This window comes from Tenebrio molitor, chromosome 2 (assembly GCF_963966145.1).
Source record: "Tenebrio molitor chromosome 2, icTenMoli1.1, whole genome shotgun sequence".
Classification (NCBI taxonomy): domain Eukaryota; kingdom Metazoa; phylum Arthropoda; class Insecta; order Coleoptera; family Tenebrionidae; genus Tenebrio; species Tenebrio molitor.
Window position 1 is genome coordinate 9,772,589 of NC_091047.1, and position 23,788 is coordinate 9,796,376.

At 33.7% G+C, this 23,788-nt stretch overlaps 1 protein-coding gene and 1 long non-coding RNA gene across 4 annotated transcripts in view; one reads left to right on the plus strand and one right to left on the minus strand.

Moving 5' to 3' along the window:
• LOC138122576 (inactive dipeptidyl peptidase 10) overlaps positions 1-23,788 on the plus strand; it is a 71,082-nt gene that overhangs the window by 30,141 nt on the left and 17,153 nt on the right. The window contains exon 1 of one of the 3 annotated variants that reach the window (XM_069036796.1): positions 18,255-18,431. The exons of the other annotated variants lie outside the window; for them this stretch is intronic. The gene's annotated coding sequence lies outside the window, so the exon portion shown is untranslated. Of the gene's footprint in view, positions 1-18,254; positions 18,432-23,788 lie in introns of those variants that run through there. 3 annotated transcript variants of the gene reach the window in all.
• LOC138124827 (uncharacterized) lies at positions 4,480-7,221 on the minus strand. Its single transcript, XR_011157286.1, has 3 exons — positions 5,680-7,221; positions 5,290-5,587; positions 4,480-5,226 (listed from the first exon to the last, which is right to left on the minus strand). It is a non-coding gene; the product is annotated as an uncharacterized lncRNA (long non-coding RNA).

The following is a 23,788-nucleotide window of genomic DNA, read 5'->3' on the forward strand; positions in this document are numbered from 1 at the left end:
TCATTATCACTCGTGAAATACTCTGTATGTATCTTAAAACTGTTTGATATAAATTGCGTTGTGTAATGATTTAATAATTACGCGCTATTCATTTTTTTACTATTATACATTTGCAAGTAATACAAGTAACACAATATTATTTTCTAACAATTCATTTTAGGTATTACACATCTCTCCTTTTTTTAATTAAAATCTATGTATGTATCTGTATTTATTTTCCTAGAAAAATATGTACATATTGTTAATTCAATAAGTACTTAAATTTCATGCTTAATAAGTTGATTGGAACGTAGCAAACAATGACAACTTATTTCGCTGTTTGCATTGAAATAAAAAAAAATCCCACTCAAATTTAACCGCCAATATATTTTTTATTAACTAACTTACACCATGGTCTAAAAAAGTGAGATGAAATGACGATTTTCATTATTTAATTATTGATTATTTCATTATTCAATGAGAGTGTAATGGTGGCTCTTACTCTTAAAAATGAAGTTTGCGGCACGAGGCGTAGGCAAGTGTTGCAATCATTCGAGCGAGTAAAGTCATTACACGCGAGTAGAATATGATTTTTTTTAATAACAACACATAATGAAGACTTGCAACTGACAACTTTGAAGCTAACAAAATACTGTGCTCCGTTTCACAACGCATACCACTAATTTGTTGCCTTAAGCTTTCTATTATGTCCACAATACACAAACTCGGGAATTATCACATTTCAGCCTGATTACCACACATGAATACTGTGCCGCATCATATAAATTGTTAATTTATACGATAATTTGCAAATGTAAATATGCCCCTCGGTCACAACCCATGGAGTAATGAGTTATTATTCACAGCCACGGGTCATGAATAGCATTACCCAACGGTAAACAAATAACGAAGGTATTATTTAATAGAAGTAGAAAAGTATAATTTGAAAAGTATAATTTTCTCTTTTCAGTTTGTCCTATTAGTAAGCATCAAAAGCGCTAATGCTCTTATTCCATTGCAGCAACTTTTAGGACTGCATTGCTACCACTTTAACCACTACCAGCTTTAACTAAGTGGAGAATATTCTCGTAGTTCAAAGCAACTAATGAGTAATTACATTTTACAGCGATACTTTAATGAAGGGAAAAAGGACATATCTAACTTACTTAAAAATATACCGCATTAACAAGGTTAAATTAGGTTAAATTAGGAAAACAATTGTAATATAAATTAGCCAATTTTGAAATAATACCAAAACTTGAAGCAGAATTCGAAATATGGAGCTTCCTGTTATAAATTATTAAGGTTAAAACCAGTAAACATTATTCAAATGAAATTGGCATAATTTATAGGAATAGGGTATAAGTATTTACGAATAAAATCACCGAATATAGATTGTTTTCTATATCCTTTCTATTATGATTATAAAAATAGGGAAGTTTGGGACACCTAACACACTGATGAAGAGTTTTGTTACTCTTGTATTGCTTTTCTTTGTATCTCAAGCGCTACTCGTTTACCTCCGTCACCATTGCTCGATCGTCTGGAAACGAGTACCCCAAAGGTGCTTTTTAATGTTGGTAATAAACAGTAATTACCAGAGATTAGATCTGGTGAGTAGGAAGGCTGTTCTAATATTTTGAAAGCGGCATTATCGATAATAGCTGTGGAAGTAAAGCTCTTTTGAGCCGGAGCTTTATCCTGATGGAACAGCACAATTCATCTCACTTTTTCTCTCCTTTTATCTTTGATAGGCGTCGTGTACTTTAAAATTTTAGTATAATACTTTACTGTTCCACTCTGTGGAACAATGTGTGTGTGTGTGTGGAAATCAAAAGTAATGTATTTCATTAAAATCGCTAAAATCTATGTTTACAATTTTTCCCCTTAATTTTTAAAGAGAGTGAAGTTTTAGGCCCCCACTTTAGTTATCGCTTCATATTTTGAAGTAAACCCTATAGCAAATTCTTCAATAAGATCCAATATCTGGTTAGATGTTAAATGACACTAAGATGCTAAAGTCCGAAAGCTCAGTGGTGGAATGTGCTTTCGACATTTTCTGTACCCATCACCTTTTTAATCCCAATTCATTTTTTATGCTGTCCATATAAAATCCAGAAACTTGATCTTAACTCGGCAAGATGTTTTCTTGGGTCATAACAGTTCTGCGTTGTTTGATGGCTAGTACATGTTCATAAAATTCTTAGTTTCTCTGGAGCTTCCTTAACTCCTTGATAAGAAGCTACAAATTCATATAATCCTTTTCACACATCCTTAAGGATTTTTCCTGGTGTAGATGCATTTTATTATCACTCAAATCTAGATTTGATCTACTTTTGAAAAAAGTTCAATTCACTCAACAATTCATTTCATTTGTTAGTCTTCTCCGTTAAGAACAATAAATAAGAAACCACAGTCGTTCATTTCTGTATTCTCATTTTTAATGAGCATCTACAAAAAAATATATGTATTTTATATTGATTAGTTTGTCATTAAAAAATTCAGCATCTTTTCAGTTTATTTGAAAGCTGAATAATTTTTCTTTCATTTGATCCTAATTATTCCCTTCTTTCATTTCTAAAAATACGAATGGAGGCAACCAAGGTAACGTTAGAAGTAAACAGCTTAGGGTAAATAAAATAATTTGTGCTTATTCCTTCCACTGACGCAATAAGTTATATTATTAGAGACCTGACATTTTATTTACTGCTGGATTGGGATCGGACGGTCGGACTTTTTCTCTAATTCGAAATGTGAATTATGATTCTCTTCGATGGATGGTGGCAGATAATATAAAATAATTTTTTAAAAAGCAATGCAAAGCTCATTGGGATAAAAAACAAAATTTTAATCGTGTTCTAAATCTGCAATGAATAAGAGTAGCTCTTATTTTTCCTTTTTGTGATGAAAATAAAGACATTACCTTGGAAAAGTGTGCACAAAAAATTAAATATGTAGTACTTAACTCTCAACAAACAAACAAAAATCTCGTTTCTCGTTTAATAAATATGAAAATCAGCGCAACGGACAAGTAAAGCTCCATATGAGACTTCAAGCATCTGTTCTAGTTAGATATACATTATTTTTTTTTACAAACAAAACAACGGAACAAAATTAAAACTTCTGTTTTTAGCTGAAGTGCGTACAAATCCGTTACATGGGGAGAATGTTTTAATGCTTTTCACTTAATTTATTAACCAGCCTGTTGTACTTTGACTGAGATTTTTCAAAGAAAAATTTAATAAAGCGTATGGAAGAAAAAAATGTTTATATTTATTCATGAAAATAATGAAAGACTTTTTTATACAATTCAACATCATGCAAACGCTGATGCCTTTTAATATCATATAAAAATAAATTTGAATGTTTGTTGAATAAAATTAATATAATTGCGACCCACACATTTTAGGTTCGTTAAAATGTTACAGTTTGAAAAAAGCTCGAAGCTTTAAAATGCTAAATATATATGCAATTAGAAGAGGAAAAAATAAAATACCGTCTGTCTGTTAAAATAACCAGAACAGTTGTCACTCCATTTTTGACGCGTTACATATTATTGAATAATATTCTGTTTCTAAAATTGTTAAATTCCACCACTGCGTTAAATTGTTTTTGAACCTTTCAGTTTGATGAACCTGAAATGACGGAAATATCCGTCCATTCATTTACATTTTAGCACCGTCCCTGCATTAAGGAATTGAAAATTTGTGCAAGCTGCTCCTCCAAGCGATGAAACAACAAATAAAACATTTTTAGGTAGATTCCAAATTCAGCTTATGCAAACTGGAGATTTGTGGAACGCTTTTGCATTCATTATGATAGAATTTTTTAAATTATTAACGTGCTCATAAAAAATTTACGATACTTTCGCGAGTCGTAAACAACGTTTTAATATAAAAATTCTTTAGGGAAGAGAGTGTACGTGGATGTGTGTATAACAAAATGAAACTTGTAAACTGGAAAGTGCTTATAAACTTTTTAATGAAAATAGCCCACTTCAAAATGCAATTAAAAACGGGATGAAGTCAGTTCCTTGTTCGAAACTAATGATAGATCTGGTCTACAGAAGAGTCGTAAAAAGTTAATCATTAAGTGGGCAACAGTTGAAAAATTCCGCCAATCTAGGGGGACTGATGTTGGAAAAAAGCGCTAATGAAAACGTTCTTAAAGCGCACTTTATTAGCAGCACAACGTTAATGGGTGTGGGAGATGGGCGAGATTAATACCAAGTGCGACGTCTTAAATTTCCTTCGCAGTATTTCCCTGCAAAACGTTATTATTTACTGCTTACGTTCTTTCGAGTAGCGTGCGGCAATTTCATTAGATTGTAGGTGGAAACTTTAACTTAATATGGGTTGGTGGGTCGAATGAATACCGCAACACCATGGCAACTACAACCTCGTCTCCTGCAAATTGAATAATATTAAAACTGAACAAGCTTCCATATTGACTTTTGGCGTCAGCCAGATTTCCTAAACAGCAACCGAAAGGAAACGCTTTTCACCGAAAAAAGCTGTCCTCCTTTCCGTATCCGTTAACGTTTCGGATAAATTTAGAAATTCCCTGGATAAGAGCTTGGAAATTCTTCGGATAAGAGCCAACAAAAACATGTGGCGAAAGAGAGAATAAAAGGGGCAAGTTCGAAATTCCCGGAACACAATATAACTGAAAATATATTGCTTCGTGTTTCACTGCATATTTCCCGGAATTATTTCGCCGGAAAATATTAGAGCCGCTGCACATTGTTGTTGTAATCGTTGCAGCGGCGTCGAAAATTGATAGAGTTTTCGAGGAACGGATCACGTTTTCGCCTGATGGGCGAATTCTGAGGGCGATGAAAGCTTTTCCACTTCAAGACTCTTGAATGCTGGATTAACGTGTGCAAGAGCTAAATTCGTGAAATTTAGTTTTGTTGTAAAACGCTCATTTACCACCATAGAAAACTCCGCTTTAGCGATGACAATCTTAATTTCAGCTCTTGATCCAGGAGCGTGCTCAAAATTCGTGAAATTACTGCTCACTTGATTTTCGTCGACGTCATAGTCCTTAGTCCTTATTTACCCGTGGGTTATCCTAATTTAATTATAAAGCACCAAAGGAAATACCTTTGTTTAGCCTTTTCCGTGACCACAACATCTCCAACGGTTCGGAAAAAGTCTTTGGGAGATGTCGTGGCTGTACTAAATAATTACACACTAGCACTCAGTTTTTGTGTGTGATTCAAGTTTAATGAAGTTCAATCCATATCTGTGTAAATATTCAATTAGAGAAATGAGTTCTCTCGAATCAATAATTTCAGTGTGTTATTACCGGTTTCATATTGACTGCGAAAGCTCTTCTCTCATCGTCCATAATTAAATAAAAACTGTTAAAATTTTATAATAGACATCTCCACTTCATTAGCGACTTCATTACTGAATACTAATCGACTTCATAACATCCACCCTCACATTTTCCTTCGCTAATTGCGTTTCCATCGCGTATTTATAGACGACTGTTTGTTGAGCTTTTCAAATTCAGTCAACAAGTGCGACTGAATTGTTTAAAATTTCACTAGAATTTGATATCACTAGAACCTGTCCTTATTCCTGGGAGCGCCTGATTAAATCTGAAAAATTTATTTACTCTGTGAAAATACGCTTTGCCCATTCATGAATTTCCCCACTTGCCAATTTTTAAAGGAGGAAAAAGAAAACTTACCGACTTTTAAAGCGGAAAGACAGGTTGCGTCGCCGAAAAACTGTGCTAGTTTGTCTTCTCTCCGAGAGAGGTCGGTTGGGCGGCGGCGTCGCGGCGCCGGAAGCATGTGGCGGCGGACCGCCCATCTGACGCCGTCTCCATGGTGATTGTGCCGCAGCATCACGGCTCCAGTGCGCATGTAACAAATCAACAGGCTTTCCATATTGCTGTTGCACAAATGTGAAATAACAAAAGGAAATGTGAGATATTTTGGGATAGCAAATATGAGGAGAATGTGCAAAATCACGTTTCAGAAAAAAGTTGCTTGATATGGGTGTGGACAAAACGCGGGCTGGAATTACTTTTGTAAGAGGTTTTTTGTAATGAGGCTTCAGCTTTCACAATTTAATTAATCTTCAGTAAGGTAAAAGCTTGGATAACCTTTTAACATTTGAGGCAAAAATGTTTTCTGTAATTTAGTAAGAGCGTTCGAAAACAATGTTGTGTAGGTAAAATAAACATAAACAACATGTGAAACTCTGCAGAAATACTATAAATTTGAGGGAGAATTGTGAAAGTTACAAAATTTCCACGTTTAATTTAAACATAAAATATATAAACCATAGTGGCGGTGCATATCAGCGAGCTTGAACCCGTTAGTGAAAAATATGTTGGCAATTTCTGTCTCACACATAACATATTGCAACTCCTTAGACTGCAGAACTTACAAGAAAGATACATTTTCGTCGGAGTAAGCTTTCTTATTAAGCTAATTATTTTATTATTACACAAATATGCTTGAAATAAATTCACTATTCCATCCGCCCATTAAAATTAGTCATTTTATAGATATATTCGCTTGGAAAATTTAATGCAAACTACTCATTTAATGAGAATAATTCCGCGATTTTCGGTTTAAAAAGAAATAAATTAGTTTATTACTTTCTGTCTCTTTATTGATGTTTATTTTTTCCTTTTGCTTTCTGTGAAAACAATTTGATAAAAGCACTTCGGTTCTAGAGATTTCTCGTGAAAAATGGTCCAATAGAGATGATTCAAGACTTCTTTGAAAATCGAAGCTCCCAATCATTTCTTTTATTTCTCGGATGATTACCCACTCTAATTTAATAACACAAAGTCATCTATTATCAATCAATACGAACGATAACACAGCATATTCTGTTAATTCAGTTTTAATTATCAGTTAATTGCGGCATTACGTTTCGCATAATTATACCATAAATTAAATTTAGTCAGTATTAACTGAGCTGAAATTAATAGAAATTAAAGCACATTGTAATAACAATCGTGTTATACAATTCAGAGAATAAAACATTAATCCTTCATTATTACAAAACGGAAAATAAAATTAACTGTGCTAGAGTTGTAATTGTAGATTTCTAGTTTGTTAGGGTTCCAACTTTAACAAGGATTCTATTGATTAAAATGCTTCGGAAAGAATGGGACTGAGGAAGCCCAATAACTAACTAAACAAGAAACTTCACTGAATAGAGACCGTTTTGTTATATCTCATCATTATTTTTTTCACTGTATGAAATTGAAGCTGATAAATAATTAGAAATAGGACAATGTAAGGAAAATTCATAGTGAATTTCTCTTATAGGTAAAAATATTTCACTGATATGATTTTTTAAAATTTAAATTATGTAATTTAATACTATAGTTGTTTACGATGTATGAATTGTGTCATTTTACAATAACCCATCGAGTATAGTAGGTAATACCCTATTATCAATTAATATCTAACGAAACAATAAATGAGAAAAAACAGTAGCACATAAATAGCAGTACGCTGACATTATTTATTTCTGTCATTCCTGTGAAAATACAGATTATATACTTTATACAAAGCGAGAGAGTATTTCCTGAGTCACTAACATTGCAACAAATATATCTATTGCTTTGATATCAGCGAAATCACGACAAAAGTATGTACTTATTTAAAACAATTATCACACTAGTACGGTAAAGTGTGTTATTATGAGATTCAAGTGAAGTTTGACATTATGTGGTATTGAGCAGACATTTTGACGTGTTGTAATAATATTAATAACTGTGTTTTATAATAACAAAGAATAAAAAAAAATATACAAACCTGAGAATATAGCTTAGCGTTACATACCTAAAACACCAACTAGCCTATTTTTGTTTTAATAGTATAAAGGATATTTCACGAGTGATAATGAGCCCGGCGGAATTGAAAATGCAATGCACAATACATTTTCAAAGTTAACGTGGCTATTTTAAATATCGTATTTATGAATCTCTTATGACTTTGCTTCCAATAATTTTATTTGCCACAACTGACATTTACGAAAAAGTTAAAATACGACTATTAAAATGTATTCGAACGATGAGAAAACAGACATGATCCGGATTTATAGCGATAGTAATAAAAATGCTTCTATCGTTGCGCGTTTATGCAGACAATAAACACTTTCCCAAAAACTCTTCGGTTTTTCACAGTTTCATTTAACCAAGCGAATGACGTTGATGTCAAAATTTATGAAACTGCACAGCTAACTATGTTTTATGTTTTTTAAATCAAAACAAAGGTCTACCTTAACTTTGCAAATGTATTGTGGGTTGCATTTTCAATTCCGTTGGGCTCATCATCACTTGTGAAATACCCTGTATATCATTCCCACTTTAATTGTTACTGCAGAATCTCTAATGGAATTTTACTCTATAAATGGCATTGCAAGTAGTATCTAAATATTTTATTTTGAATTATACACAGAACTTTGCCTTTAGAAAAGTGATCGATCTCCAGTTTCACGGCAGTTAAAGTATGCAGCGGAAGAAGGATGTTAAAAGTTCATCATGAGGGAAAGTCACGAAAGCCTTGAAAAGAAGTGGCTATTAATAGAATGAGGAAAACAAGGACTTATTACTTGTTTTCAGAATAAAATTACACCATTTGATAACATTTTTTTTGTATAGTTTTAATGAAACACGCAGTAGGTATAATCTGACTAGGATAGTTGTAATTGGTTGTTGCATTATACACCAAATGATTCAATCTCTGAAGATAAGAGAATAAAAAACCTGAAATAATATATTTAAAAAATTAAGTTTCAGCTTAGTCACGTACATTAGAAAGATTGCAAAACATTTGTATTTTCTTTCAGATCTTAATGACCATAACATTAGTCAAGTTTTTCTCCTTTTTGTAATTCTCTGGCTAGTTCAAAACGCTAATGATCCAAACGTTTAACAGGCTGTAGATTGAAGCAAACGACGCTCTTGTTTATCTACATACAGGGTGTCCCAAAAATGGCGTACTAACGGTGCACTACGGTGTAGAAGAGATTACCGTAAACGCCAGAAAAATGTTAAAAAAATTCTATTGAACTTATTTTCTGATTTGGCGGTCTTTGAATGTGGCACTTAACAGGTCAATTATTTTGAAATATATGTATGAAATTGTCATGACAGCTATGTCTAATCATGCATATTATCACAAAGTACAAGATCACTCACTATCAATATCTAATCCTGCATAATAGAGAATTTTGAAGTTTTGGAAATCGAAAAAATTATTTTAAATCCTCTACGGTAACATTGCAAGGTAATGATGTATGAATATATCATTGTTTACATTGTATTATCGGTAATAATAATAATAAAAATAATAGATTTTTTTGTCGGAAACATTTTTTCCATATTTTTTTCATGTACATTTAAGCATCCTCGATAAGGTAGTAAGTAGTTTGTACGCCATTTTTGGGACACCCTGTATATCTATTATTATCATCTTATTAGTTGTATGTAAGATTTACTTCAGGCGAGACAAAAGAACATTTTTTTGTAAATTCTCAAGTAATTGTACAGACAGCGAAATATCAAAGGAAAAGAAAAAGTTGCCAGGAGCATAATATACTTTGAAGTCACGTTGAATACAAAAAGGAGCTGATACCTAACAACAACGAATTCAGTTCATCGCTTTCATTACCTTCTAATTAATTTTTTAGTTGTTTTTCACGGGAAAATTTAGATGTTTACTTTTTATGAAAGCGAATATGTACCTGTAATAAAAATTTGTATCTGAGAAATGAGAGGCTGAAACCAGTTTTAGAGAAAAAAGTAGGCAATAAAAGAAATAATCGTAATCCAAACAGCAGTCAACAACTCTCTTGGGACTTCGCAGACGCACCAGAGAACTTTTTAAACGGAAACCTTTAATCCTATAACCTGTACGCCTGTAAGTGACAGTTCGCAAACCGAACGATTTTTACAATATTGGAAATTACTTGGAGCTAACACAACTAATCTCGAAGTCTGTAAAGTTTGAGATAGGAATTATTGTCGATGTCAATACACCAGACGTGAGTGGATTGGCTGTTCCAGAAGAATTTTGATTTATCACTTTTAAATTGAAGCAGTAAACGAATCAATAAAATATAATATGTATTATCTCTTTGCCCAAAGAAAACAAAATTACTACCGTTAGCAATGAAGCTTTTGCGATGTGCATCGAATATTGATGAAACATTGTCTTCAGTAAAGCCAAATAATCGATGGTCGGTCTCATTTCTAATGCCCCGAGGAGAAAAAGACAACGCTAAGTCAAACCGACAAGAACAATCTTGTACCGTGAAATTATATACCCGACAATTCGAAATTGCCACGCTGGAAGTGCGCGAAACGTTTATTACCTCTGGTGGAAAATGACACCGAGATTCTGTGATTTTTCACCCTAATTGGGTCGTTTAGTCTGGAACGGGTGCCAGTTTCCACATTAGTTGCTCGAACTATAGTCAGAGGTTTTGTTGCATTTATTACCGCAGTCCAGATCACTTGTACTTATACTAGATTTGAATTTCTCCCTTATATTTATTTTTACCTTAAAATACTTCTGCAGAGTTCTTGTAAAAAGTGTACAAAAATAAATTTCATTGGCTATCGCCCAACCTCAAGCATCTGTATTAAATTGCTTGTGATGTGAATGGTAAATGTTGGCAAAAAATACTTTTATCTGCAGAGCTCCGTTTGGAACAGGTGCCCTACCTATTCGGTTTGTATATTGAATTTTATCAAACACAACTAAATAACGTTAAACGTTACCGAGTCTCTGACAATTTTTTTTATAGAACCAATGTCTTAAATAGCAAAATATTCCCCTTTTAAGCGATTTAGTAATACATTTTACTGGGAAACTATTTCAGAACATTAGGAATTGTCAGAAAATTCTATTAGAGAATAGAACATACTCGTATCTATTTAAATTTAATTTATTCTTGGTAGTATGTTATCAAATGATTTCATAAGACACTTGGAAAAGGAACGTATTTCGAGTGAATAAAAATTAAAATCATCCTATTATGTTTTGACAATATTTTTACCATTGTCTATATACAGGGTTATTCACGTAAGATGACGGGCCTGACCAGGTAAAAATGCAACCCAAAATACATTTTACAAGCATTCATTGTGTTTTGCGTTGCATTTTTACCTGGTCAGGCACGTCATCTTAGGTGAATATGTGTATATCGTGTGTTCATTTAAATTTATCCTCAACGTTGGCGTTGAAGACTCGATTGTGAACGCACCACTCGTCAGTCTGCAGACTAAAAACACAAACAACGCTAAAAGTGAGGTTAGATTTAAACAGCTGATCCGTGATCTGTAGTCCGTGGTGCGTTCATAATCGACCGTACTTTGAGGATAAATTTAAATAAACACCCGATACAATAGTAAGCCAGTGTGATAATAAACTACGCTTTCTCATAATACGTCTTTAATCTGCCATTTGTAGTTATAAAGGTAGCTATAAATACGTTAGTGTTGTTATTATTTTCTACATAATAATCCTTATATTTATAACTTATTTGTAACATATCATTATTTATTTCATTTATGTTTATCTTATCCAGCCTATCATGTAATAAGATTTCATAAAATCTTTTACCATCTGTTGGTACATTATTCTGTTTTCCCATATTTTGTCTCCGACCCATCCTATAAGGCTTTTAAACATATTTTGGCTACAGGTCTCTTTCCAACATTGTTTCGTATTTTACCCAATTCTATCCCAGATTTTCTTTCCCAGCCTTTCTATACAGGCGGTCCAGGTTTACGTTCCAATGTATTGTGGGTTGCATTTTCTATTCCGACGGCCTCATTGTCACTCGTGAAATACCCTGTATTCTTCTTGCCTTTTATTTTTTTAAACTTTTATATATCTTCTCAATAAATGATATATATTTTTTTTAATGACAAACTTCATCAACAGTTATTATTTTATAACCTTCTTCTATAACTTTTTGCACTTCATTTGTAAATAAATCAATTTGTACGTATTCTGATTTGTTTTGGAACAGAATTCACATTATGTAAATGTCAATTTATCTTTATTTTTTACAGGTAATACAGGATGTTATAATTTCTTTATTAATCCGTACCATTTAAGATCTTACATAGGTACGAGTAGCAAGTTTCAATATTTTAATAGGATGTCCAACCGGATAAACACAATAAAATTGAACTGCTGGGTACAAACTAAAAACATCTATATAATTTAATTTCTTTCCCTTAACTCTTAATTTTGTTGCATTAGTTTTTCCTCCAAAGAATGCAACTTTAAAATTTAATTCTTCCGGAAATGTTTCTTCGATTCTTTTAATTTTTTCTTTGTATTCTTTAGATTTAGTCCAACATTCCTTTAAATTATTGTAACCAGCTTTTTTATTTGCCTTTTTGAATTTGTATTCCCTTCTTTCCTTTGCTTTCTCATAGAAATCTACCAGGTGGTAGCTAACAAAAGATGGAAAAACCATTAAAAAACATATCCCATTTTCTAAAATTTTTCGATTTGTACGTTACTATAACAAAGTATTGAATGAAAAAATTCGTATCGAATTACGTAAAGATCGTATAAAAAATTTATTGCACGTCAAAACCGATGGTAATGGTATTAGTTTGTAAGTGCCAATAGCGAAACCCTCACTAGCAACTGAAAAAGTATTATTGTCGTTCTTACTTAGAAAATAAAACTTGCTTTGCGGTTGGAATGCACTTAACTGTTACTGTAGTACGTAGATTCTGGTCTTCTGGAAGTGGAAACTGGCGCGTTGTGAATAATCAAAGTAAGATTTCTAGGGTTTGTGTCGTACATACTTTACAAAGCTGACCGAAATGAATTTGCAAAGTATAAAAATAAAAATTAATGGCGAACAAATTTCTACATCAGCCGAATTTTTGACCAGAAAATGCAGATTATCAACATTTGTATGCATCAATCCTTTCATGTAATTACAAAAAAGATTTAGGTGAAGGGACGTGTCTTACTTATGAAAATTATGGCAAACTCTCTCCAGTTATTTGCTCTGTGTATTACGAAAAGTATCCCAGATTGATTCTATCTGTTCGCAGGTTGGTGACTTCATCTGAGGAATATTTCTAGATCCAGTAGATCATCATGTAATGTTAAGAGAGTTTTGTTAACTGTTATCTTGTGTAGCATTGGTTCAGAATATCTTGCTGGACAACAACAAACTATTTGTCATGATTTCACTTCTACCTTTGTTAACCCAAGGAACGGAATCACGAGTACCATTGTATATAATGTACCTTGTTTTACAGACGGCAGCTTTTCAGAGAATTTAAGATTTATTTTTAATAATTAATATAATAATACATTAGTTGCTACATAATGAAAAGCTTTCTTATTTTTAAAACAAAGATTAAAAACAGCACGAACATCAAAGCTTTCTTCATCCACGCCAGCAGAATTGCCACATATGGCATATTAAATCTACTTCGATGCTGGTGAGCTCCACTAGTTGCTTTCATACAAATACAAGTCTTGTTCAAGATGGCAAAAAAAAGGTTTTTCTGATTCCTACGTTCATGTTGAAACGTTGAAATGCCAAAGTATGCCAACTAAAAAAACGGTCTGGTTTTTATCATGCGTTGAAATGAAAACCTGGGCTGAGTAAGAGTTGAAAAAAGTAAACCATTTAAAACAGTGTAAAGTTTGAATTTCCCGCCGTTTGACACGAATAACATTTGTTTATGTTTAATCGGCACATAATTGAACATGTTTGTTTTCAGCAAAGGGTGCCCTTAGATATTTGCTTCGAGAGTGGCAATCGCTAGTTATTCTACTTTTAATATAAGATATTGCAAAGAAAAAAAACAGATTTTTTGTTTATAAATTTTAGGTTAGCTGTTAACATGCTGTAATTACAACTGTCAATGTACACTTTAAAAAAATAAAACAATTGTCGTTTCCAACGCCTTCCCAGCCCAGGATTTCATTTGAACAAGGACAGAAAAACCTCGGCTGACTTGACCACAGAATTTTTTGAACGCTATTACAAAAAATAAATTAATAAAAGGGTTATTTCTTGACATATTCTTTTGAGACATTTTTCAATGTTTAAATTCTGTTAATAAAAAATTTAAAAAGCAGATTTTTGACATCTCCTTAGGATTATTCGAAACATCTAAAGAATCGGTACTGTACGTCCTGAAGCATTGATTGATATAAATTTGGAAAATGCGTTGAAAAATTTAACCAGGGGGGTTCATCCAGGATAGCGTGATGCTAATGAATTTATTGGCGATAAGTTCATAAATAACTTAAAATAAAAGAGGTTTCCGCGTTAAATTTACATATATTTCCAATTCAATTGTGTTAACGGGCACTATTATGTTGGTTGATCTAATTAATTAGTAATCTTTAGTTCCCAGGTAATAGAATATTAAGCTTTCGTTTTCAGCATTTAATAGTTCACAACAGGACTTAATAATTCATACTATTTTAACGACTTTTTTATGTAAAACTTTGTAATTAAAATACAGCTGGGAACCGTTTGATAACCAAATGTATTTACATTTTTCTCATTTCTTTCATTTATTACGTCCCGAGTATAAACGATCTACAACAGAAAGCTCCACGAGCTTTTTAAATTACTAACCCGCTTAAATCAACAATAGTTTCTTTAATAATTCTAGTTTAAATTTGACATAAACAGAACACACCGATTTCAACTTTATTATATATTTTTTGTTACAGCTCGTTTCACAGGTATTTAATAAATCAGAGCTGGAAGTAGACGTTGTTGACAAAGCATGGGTGCCAAACTGTATTCCTAGTGACTTTCTTATTGAGGACTAAACAGTCAGACATGGGTTCCGTTTCTAACAAAATTGCAAGTCCATAAAGTTGTTATTGTTATGACACCAAACTTCAGACTCACATCGCTGTTGGTGAAATAAAATAAATATTGTGTTACGGAGGATGTCGTTTGTGTACAAACTGCCACTCGTGCATGGTGTGAGCCATACTAACTTTTTAAAAACGGAACCGCAAAGGCGTATTTTCGCAGTTTATTCCTCCCTACACCTTCTTCAGAAGTGAGATAAAGTAAACAGGAAAATGTGAATTTTAAAATTATCTTTTTATGTCTCAGTTAAAATTAACGTCTTTAAACTTTAGAAGTAGTTAGAAGATTTCAGAGCAAGTGACTTCAAAATATAATGCAATTTCAGTAGTCATTTTTTAAGCATATTCCAACAAACCTTCCTGCTCCAAAAAAAAGTAGTATCGCGCGTTCAAATGAAATCCTGGGCTGAGTAGGCGTTGGAAAAATTAAACCGTTCTGAACAGTGTAAAGTTTGAATTTCCCGCCGTTTGACAGGAAAGACATTTGTTTATGTTTCATCGGGACATAATTGAACATGTTTGTTTTCAGCAAAGAGTGCCCTTAGATGTTTGCTTCGAGAATAAGAATCCTTAAGTTAAACATTGCAAAGAAAGAAAAAAGAAAGATTTTTTTGACTTTAAATTTTAGGTTAGCTGTCAACATACTCCAATTAATCTACGCTTTAAAAAAGCACAACAATTGACGGTTTCCAACGCCTTCCCAGCCCAGGATTTCATTTGAACGCCCGATATTTATCTATTTATGTTTATACAGGGTGATTTACGAGGAATAATGAGCCCGACGGAATAGAAAATGCAACCCGCAATTCATCAGGAGAAAAACCCGGACATTTACCGCTTCCATGTCCGGCTTTTTGTTGCAATGTATTGTGGGTTGCATTTTCTATTCCGTCGGGCTCATTATTCCTCGTAAATCACCCTGTATACATTAAATTTACTAAAAAATAGTGAGAAACAATAGATTCTTATTGAAAAATAGATTCTCTGAAATAATTGCTCAAAAGATGTACATATTTCGAAAATTTGCTCAAATTAAAAAACTTAAAAATAAACAACGTTGAAAATACATTGAATGTTTTTTTTTCCAACGGCTGAAACGGGGTAGAGCTTTATCTGACCTGGTATGTATGTATAAATTAAATGTTCATTAATTAAAACCTGTTAACGTAGGTGTAAATAATAAAATTAATTTAATGAAACACTTTAAACCAACGATTTATTTAATACATTTAGAATTTCAGGTCGCTGCATTTATGTTTAAATTATGTTGGACTGGACGCTAAAATCTGGCATTGATAAAACGTTTTTAGCAGTTAAACCTACTACATTTTCATAGTAAAATTAAATGTACAGGTGATAACCATAAATATAACTGTGAATAAATTAATATCAAACAAGTTGGAATAAATTGGAAATGAAAATCTTATTCCAGATTTAATTGTTTTCTGTTGATAATTATGGTTATTAAATATTAATTCATTTTATAATTAATTACGGACATCTGTTTATCCAGTAGAAGCATTTCAGATAACTAATTAGATTAGGATTCTCAACTGTCGTGCTAGTAGAACATGGGTCTAGACTTAAATTGTTTCGGATTATACGATAGGACCCAACAAAAACGAATAAGTCCAAAAACGTGTATTTTGATTAGAGTTGCAATTTCAAAATCTTTTGGTGAAAAACTTGCAATTACATCTGAAATAAGTTTATGTCGTGGCAGTAAATAGCTCTCGAGTAAAATATTTTCCAAAGGAAAATACACGAGCTATCTAATAAATTGCTTTAAATTTAAACCGTGCCTCGAGTTGCGGCGCAAGTAGGCCTTAAAATTATGTTAACAACTTCATTAAGAAAATGAGAATATTTGGAACTTTGCCGAAGAAACTTGTCAAACAATTAAGTATTACAACCCGCTCGCTGCGCAGTCAAGACATCACCGAAGCTCGCCAATATCCTCCTTCATTTTATCCTGACGTAGGCATATCAACCCAATTTCCGGGAAATAATTACAATTTCATAAAACAACAATGTCTCTATTTCAGACGAAATTAGACCACGAAACTTCCTAACAGATTGTCGCAGTCAAAACAACGCTTAAATAAAGCCGCCGAGAGTTGCGACCGAAAATAAAGTCAGCAACCCATTTTAGACTGAATAAAAAAAGCTTTCTTACATTAACCTACTAGTTTTAGAAAAGGTGATCAAACAACTGTCACTATTACTAATTTAATAAAAGATTCATCATTGAATCTTACTATCGTAATGATGTTTTCAATAACGGACCAAATTTAAACAGGTATAGGCAACCAAAAATACTTCAATGCATTCCAGAGCATCTGAATGGCAGAATTTCGACATACGTCCAAAATCTGAAAGGCTTCTTTGATCTAAATAATTGTTGATCGCACGGTATAATATTATAACACATTTACGGATAATAAATACTCATACGTGTATAACATCGTAGTTAAAAATGGATCTACAGCCAAATTGATTCAAGTGCTTATAAATTAAAAAAAATATATAAAGGAACTTACGTCTTTAATTATTTGCAGCGTTATTCACCGTAGAGTTCCAACGAAATTTAATGTTATGCAACACAAAATACCAAAAACCCAAATTGCTAGATACCATGTTTAACGTTATACCAATATGGAATCAAAGTAGTTTAATTTAAAAGTCAAAATGGCATTTTATTCTCTATGTAAGGTTATAAGAGAAGAAATCAATGTTAGACCAAAACTTTAGAAATAGGCCTATTTGGGTATCTTTGAGAGTAAACACGTGCAGCTTTAAAATCGCGTAAAAACTGACGTACGAATTTTTTTATTATTAATTATAATTAATTGACAATGATGCCATTATAGATCATGAATTATAAATTATTTAAAAATAAATCTAGGAGCTGTTTTAAACTGTAATTTGTGTTGCATAACATTAAATTTTCGGGGGAACTCTACGGTGAATAACCCTGTATTAAGTAGTGTCAAAATCAAAAACACATCAGGAATATCCACTTCATTGGCAAGTACTATTCATTTAGAAAAATTGCACATTTTGCTCACAAGAACTCTCTCGGTGAAAAATAAATACCAAGTGCTTACAAAGTACTTAATGCAATTTTCAGTACTTGTTCTGTGGCGGGTTAAGTAAATGAATTTGCAAGAGCGCCACCCTTGCGAGCACTCTTTAAATTAGGTTCGAAAATATCCGTTCAATCTGCAATTACTTTAATCCGGTGGAAGGCATTTTAGGGGTCTCGGCGGTACCGTTCCGGAGGAAGTAATGTGCATCGGTCGTGTGTTTAGTTCGCATGTACCGCAATGTAGACGAAGCACGACCACCACGCCTACACCAGCAGTAGTAACAGCAACAGCAACCGCAGTGTACGTTGCAGCTTCAGAAAGCTCGCGCACTGCACGAGCTTTCGACGCTCCCATCGTCGCACTCCTACCCGGGCTTTGCGCTAGTGTCCCATCAAAGTGCATCGGTCGTCGACTATGCAGTGCCGCGGCCGTCACCACCGGCTCCCGAAAGCTCCCACCGGAAAGTAGAATGCACGCTTCCTGTCGGTGTGGTACGTCAAAGCTCGTTGAAAGTTTCATGGGTTTTGTTTGCAAATTGCGATTCTGACGCGGTTCTCCAAGTGATTTGTGTCGGTTTCCGGTGCCATTTGCGCCTAATATGGGCATTCATCCTGACCAAAGCGCGACTGAGCTTTTACCGGATAAATTTCAGAATCGCTCAACGATGACATATGTAAATTACAACAAAGGTGTTTGCTCAGTTAGGCGAATTTACAGGTTTATCGCCGATCCACTGGGGATATTAATCAAGAAACGCAAACACAATAATTGAATTTTTCGCTTAAATTTATGTTTGTTCAACGCGTACGCCCCATTATAACAAACAAACATTTCTTTTCTTTGTGTCCCGCGCTTTACAAGTCGAAATGCTCTAGTGCTATATTTTTTATCCAGTGGCACGATGCCAAGCGACAAACTGGATTTTCTTTACAGATTTTCAAGTCTTTTGGCAATTTAAAATGACGACATCTGATTCTGTCCAACCCTTGCCAGAGGCGATACCGTCGATATCATCGATAATGAGGCGAATTTATCGGGACAAGTCGCTTAATTGATGGAGTGTCATAATTTCCCGTCACATCTACCATTTCGCAGCTTAAGCACGCGTAAGTTTTCAGATATCTACTAATTAGTTGCTCCGTTCGCTAGTCGAATCGCAGCAATTTATCACATTTGCTTTTAATTTAGTTTTACTTAATGAGGTTTTCTTGCGCAAAAAGAGTTGCAAAATGATAATGGACAAAAATAAAAATGTAGAGAGTGAGTTCAATGCGGAGGGGTCATTAGTTTTGTCAGAGGGGCGCAGTCAGGTTCAGCTCAGAACGAGAATCGTATTTTTGTTTGCTTTAATTACATGTTCTTTGTTCAAGATAAAAGCTATATCGTCGTATGTGTTGTTATTTTTAACGATGACAATATTTTATTTGGAGGGGAAAATAATGAAGAAGGTGTGGATATGATATTGAGCCTGTTTATGTTATTTAAAGTTACAAAAAATAAGAACAATAGGGACTAATAAAAATGAAAAAAGTAAAGATTTTTTTCGCTAACGATTCCTCGATAATAAGTAGGCAAAAAATGTGCCATATTTGAAAAATTAAAGAATACTGTTTTTTAATCCAGTCAGAAAATTATCTCGTCGATTTGCACTTGAATTTTCTTTTTCTTCAGATAATTTTTTGTTGTAACAACGCAAGCAGTGCTATCTTGCAGACACTGATCCAGATGAAGCCAAAAATATATTTGCCAAAATTATCTACCTACTCAGTATAAAAACTAGTTATTTGCAGTAAAAAGTATACAGGGTGTTTCTGAAATACGTGTGTTAATTTTAACCAGTGAAAGAACTCGCCAATTTATGAAACTTTTCTCTATAACATTTTGTAAAATTCGTAAAAGTATTCCAAGATTTTTTGCCCCACAATTTTTACCAAACGAGTTGTTTTGTGTGATTAACTAGTTTCTATTTTTTGTAACCATGAGAATCTAAATTTTGATTATTAATTTTTTTCCATAACAATGGAACTTTTTAACAAAGCTCTGTTTCTATCACAACAGAAAATTTTCGCCCTTACCCATAGGCACGTATACACTTTGATAGTTTTTCCAAATTTTAAATCAATTTGTAGTGTTTTTTCGTAAAAATGTTATAGAGAAAAGTTCCATTATTTGGCGCGTTCTTCCACTGGTTAAAATTAACACACGTATTTCAGAAACACCCTGTACTTCTTTCATTGAATGAACTCACAAAACGATATATCCAAAAACTAATGTCAAAATAAATTATTTTAGTATTTTATTGTTATTCAGTTATCTTGTTTTGAGTGAGTTATTTTCTTAAAGATACCAATTAACTTGTTCAAATCTTTCAGGAAGTTGTTAAATAATGAAGATAAAACTGTATGATAATTTTTCTTGTCCAATATGGACAATTCTTATAATTAAAAATAGTGATAAGTGAACAGTTTCTGGTTCATAAATTGGTCGAATCATTTATTATATTCTATTTTCAGTACATTTTTGAAATACATTACCATAATCTGCTTAGCTGTCAGAGAAATTAAAAATAATTTGTCGAACGACCCTCCTAATGCTAATATTTTCATTTCCATAATGACACTCCTGTCATATCAGATAACTTCAAACACTGCCTTTTTCACGCCTCTAATCAATTCTCACTGTATTTGATCACGAAAGGCATTTTTCCGCACAAATTGACGTAAGAAAATTATGGCAGGAACACGAACGCAACATCCGCAACAACTCTATTATTACTGAAGTAAAACCCTCAACAAAAATTGCAAAGGTAAACTAGATAAATTCCTTTGTCAGAGCCATGGAATCCCAAGTCTACATAAATTACCTTCGACAGAACCCACTCGGAATTGTCTTGGGATTATGCGATAAAATTTTATGTTACTTTTTATGCGAAGTACAATTTACTATTGTACATTTCCATTATTGGAATTTAATTCACTTTTTCTAGTCACCGTTGAATTCTGAACAAGAGATCGATCGATCGGAATTCGCAATTATCTGCGATTAAATCTAAAAATGGAGTTAATGTGGGCATAAATCATTAGAGGCTTTATTTTCAAGTGATCACTCAAATTGTTAGCGCTTCCTTAATTTCGCAGCAACACCTCCCACGGGTAATATTTTCTACTTATGTGGGTTTTTGTTGTACGTTTTCCGTTAAAAGTCAAAGAGAATTTTGCATTGTTCAGGGACCGGAAAGGATGAGCGTCTTGTAAACAGACTAATTACTGGCACAAACATTTTAGAATGTTAGGTGGAAAGCACAGGAACATCTTCCTTCCTTCGACATTATTTCCAGATAATTATAGATCCTGGTTCGGCTGTAATACGGTCGAAAATTGAAGGTTCGAAGAATTTATCTCTATTTCTGAATCTTATTCGCTAAAATATCTTTTGATTGATTGATTACGCCTCCACTATCAATCATACTAGGTGTCGGCATAAAAGACACAAACACGACCACGACACTAACTCGCTTCTCGAGTGAACTTTAAAAGTGTAATTTTGGCAAAAACTTCCGCATTCTCATGAATTATTTATTTACCATGAAACAATACAAATTTGAATTCAACAGACCCGGTCAGATAGAAAACGAAAATGTCGCGCTCTTTGCACCACCGCAAATTGAAAATAATGAATTCCTCCGCCGAGGAGGCGCAATTTATGGCAATTGCCATCGCGTCTTAAATTCCATTTCGCCATTTTTCGCTTAATCTACTTCTCCTAAATTAATTAGGAATATTAAGGAACAAGATGTAATAAACACCATCGCTGGAGTACTGCCCTGTCATTCAAAAGCTCGCCAACGCTGAACTTCCTAACAACAACAATTAAGAAGCGACGATCATGTTCGCATAATTTTCCGAGTAAATAAGGGAGAGTCCTTGAAGTATTTCGAGACGACAAAATTAGCATTGTTCAGGGACGGGTTCGTGCTGAGGTCTGTTATGACAGGGGTGACATTCTTCATGAAATTATAATGTTGCGGCGATTTTCGAAATTCCAACCCCGACAGGGTCAACAGCGTCACTCGCTTTAAATTAACGTGATTCGCTGACAAAGTGGAGCTTAGCTTTGCCATTTCTTTCCAGCTGTTTTAATTTAGACAAGAAATGTAGACACCCCATTTGTAATCTTTTATTTTACCTGAAATGTTGCTGATCTTATACTGAGTGCCCCAAAATTCGCGGAACAACTCAATGGGGCAATGTCAACTTATGTTAGGAAATTATGAGAAAAGTAATAAATAACTTCTATATCTTTTAGATTTGAAGAAATGGAATGGATATATTCCTGGGGAAAATAACTTAAAAGTGTTGTGTACGACGTAAATGGAAAAATATCCATTTATGTAATGATAATGAAAATATACAGGGTGATTCACGAATACTGTCTGATTTATTTATAAATATGTATAATTATTTTGACACATTTGATTGATACTACTGTTTTATTTTTCTGAAATCGAATTACTATGATCACAAAATTTTATTCCAATTGAAAAACAGCGAGGGATTCTATGAGAGAGTAATTTGTGTTGCAGGAATAAAGGCACTAAATGAGAAACTATTCGTGAATCACCGTGTATATAAGGATTCATTTGCCCTCCAGGCGTTCGGATTCCTGATTACAAACGTAAAAATACTATTCCAAAAATTAACATTTTTTTCCTATGCCCCACCCCATTCTTTTTCTATCCTTTCCCTCCTCTTCCATATCTCTTTCATCCATCTTCATTCGTATTTCTCCCCGTTCCTTTCTCTCCCTCTCTCTCTCATTTTGCTACATCCATTCCACATGTGCTCAATTGTCTCTTTCTCTCTCCTCATAGCACATTCTGCACCTTCTTTCTTCTCCTTCCATACATTACCCGTTTTTCCTCTCCTCGTTCCCACATCTAAATCTCGCCATCTTTTTTCTTTCTTTTGCACTCTCTCTCCCCAGGTACTCCGGAATTTCCTCTGTCATAACCTCGGCCTTCCTGTTGTATCTGGATTCTTTAATTCTTTCCTTTCTTTCTTGCTTGTCTGTGTCTTTGTCCCTTTCACTCAGCTCCATCTTCTTTTTGCTCTTTGTTCGTGACTAGGACTGTAATGAGGTGCTGGTATTTGTTATTTTGTGTAAATTGTTCGAAGGACCTGATGATTAAAACTCAATGTTTTAATTTTAACAATATATATTCCAACAACAATGAAAGTGGACCGAACTGTCCGGTGGTTAATACAGAAGTCCTGTCTTTGAATGTTTGTCTAGCGAGGTAAGCTACCTGGAGGGTAGTGCCCACCCTTGACGGACCAAACTACCTGCAGATGCGCCAACACTCTTAATTTTTCGACTTATTCACTGGCATATCTGTTCCTCTGGTAGTACTTCTCTCTCTTCTCCTTGTTCTTTTTCTTTTCTCTCCAGCATTCCGTCAGCATCCTGCACTCTTCCCTTCCATCCATTTTGTCTTCAAACTTTGCAGAACTCTTTCCCGCTTTCACTCTCAGCTTGCTCCCCTTGCACTCTTCCCTCACTATGTACTCTGGTGTTACTCTGTCCACTCCTAGCACCCCTCTCAAATATTTTTCTTGCACTTTCTCTACCTCTTCTTGTTTCTTCCATCCCCAAATCTCTGCCTCGTATCATGCTCTCAAACATCATCATTTTCCTTCTAAAATCACCTCCCCACTTTCTCTCTCCTATTCCTCAAACACATCCCAGTATCTTATTTGCTTTCTTTACTGATATGTGGCTCTTTCATTGAATTTGTGAACCAAGTATTTGAACTCTTTTACTTGTTCTATTTTCCTCCCTTTCCAGTTTT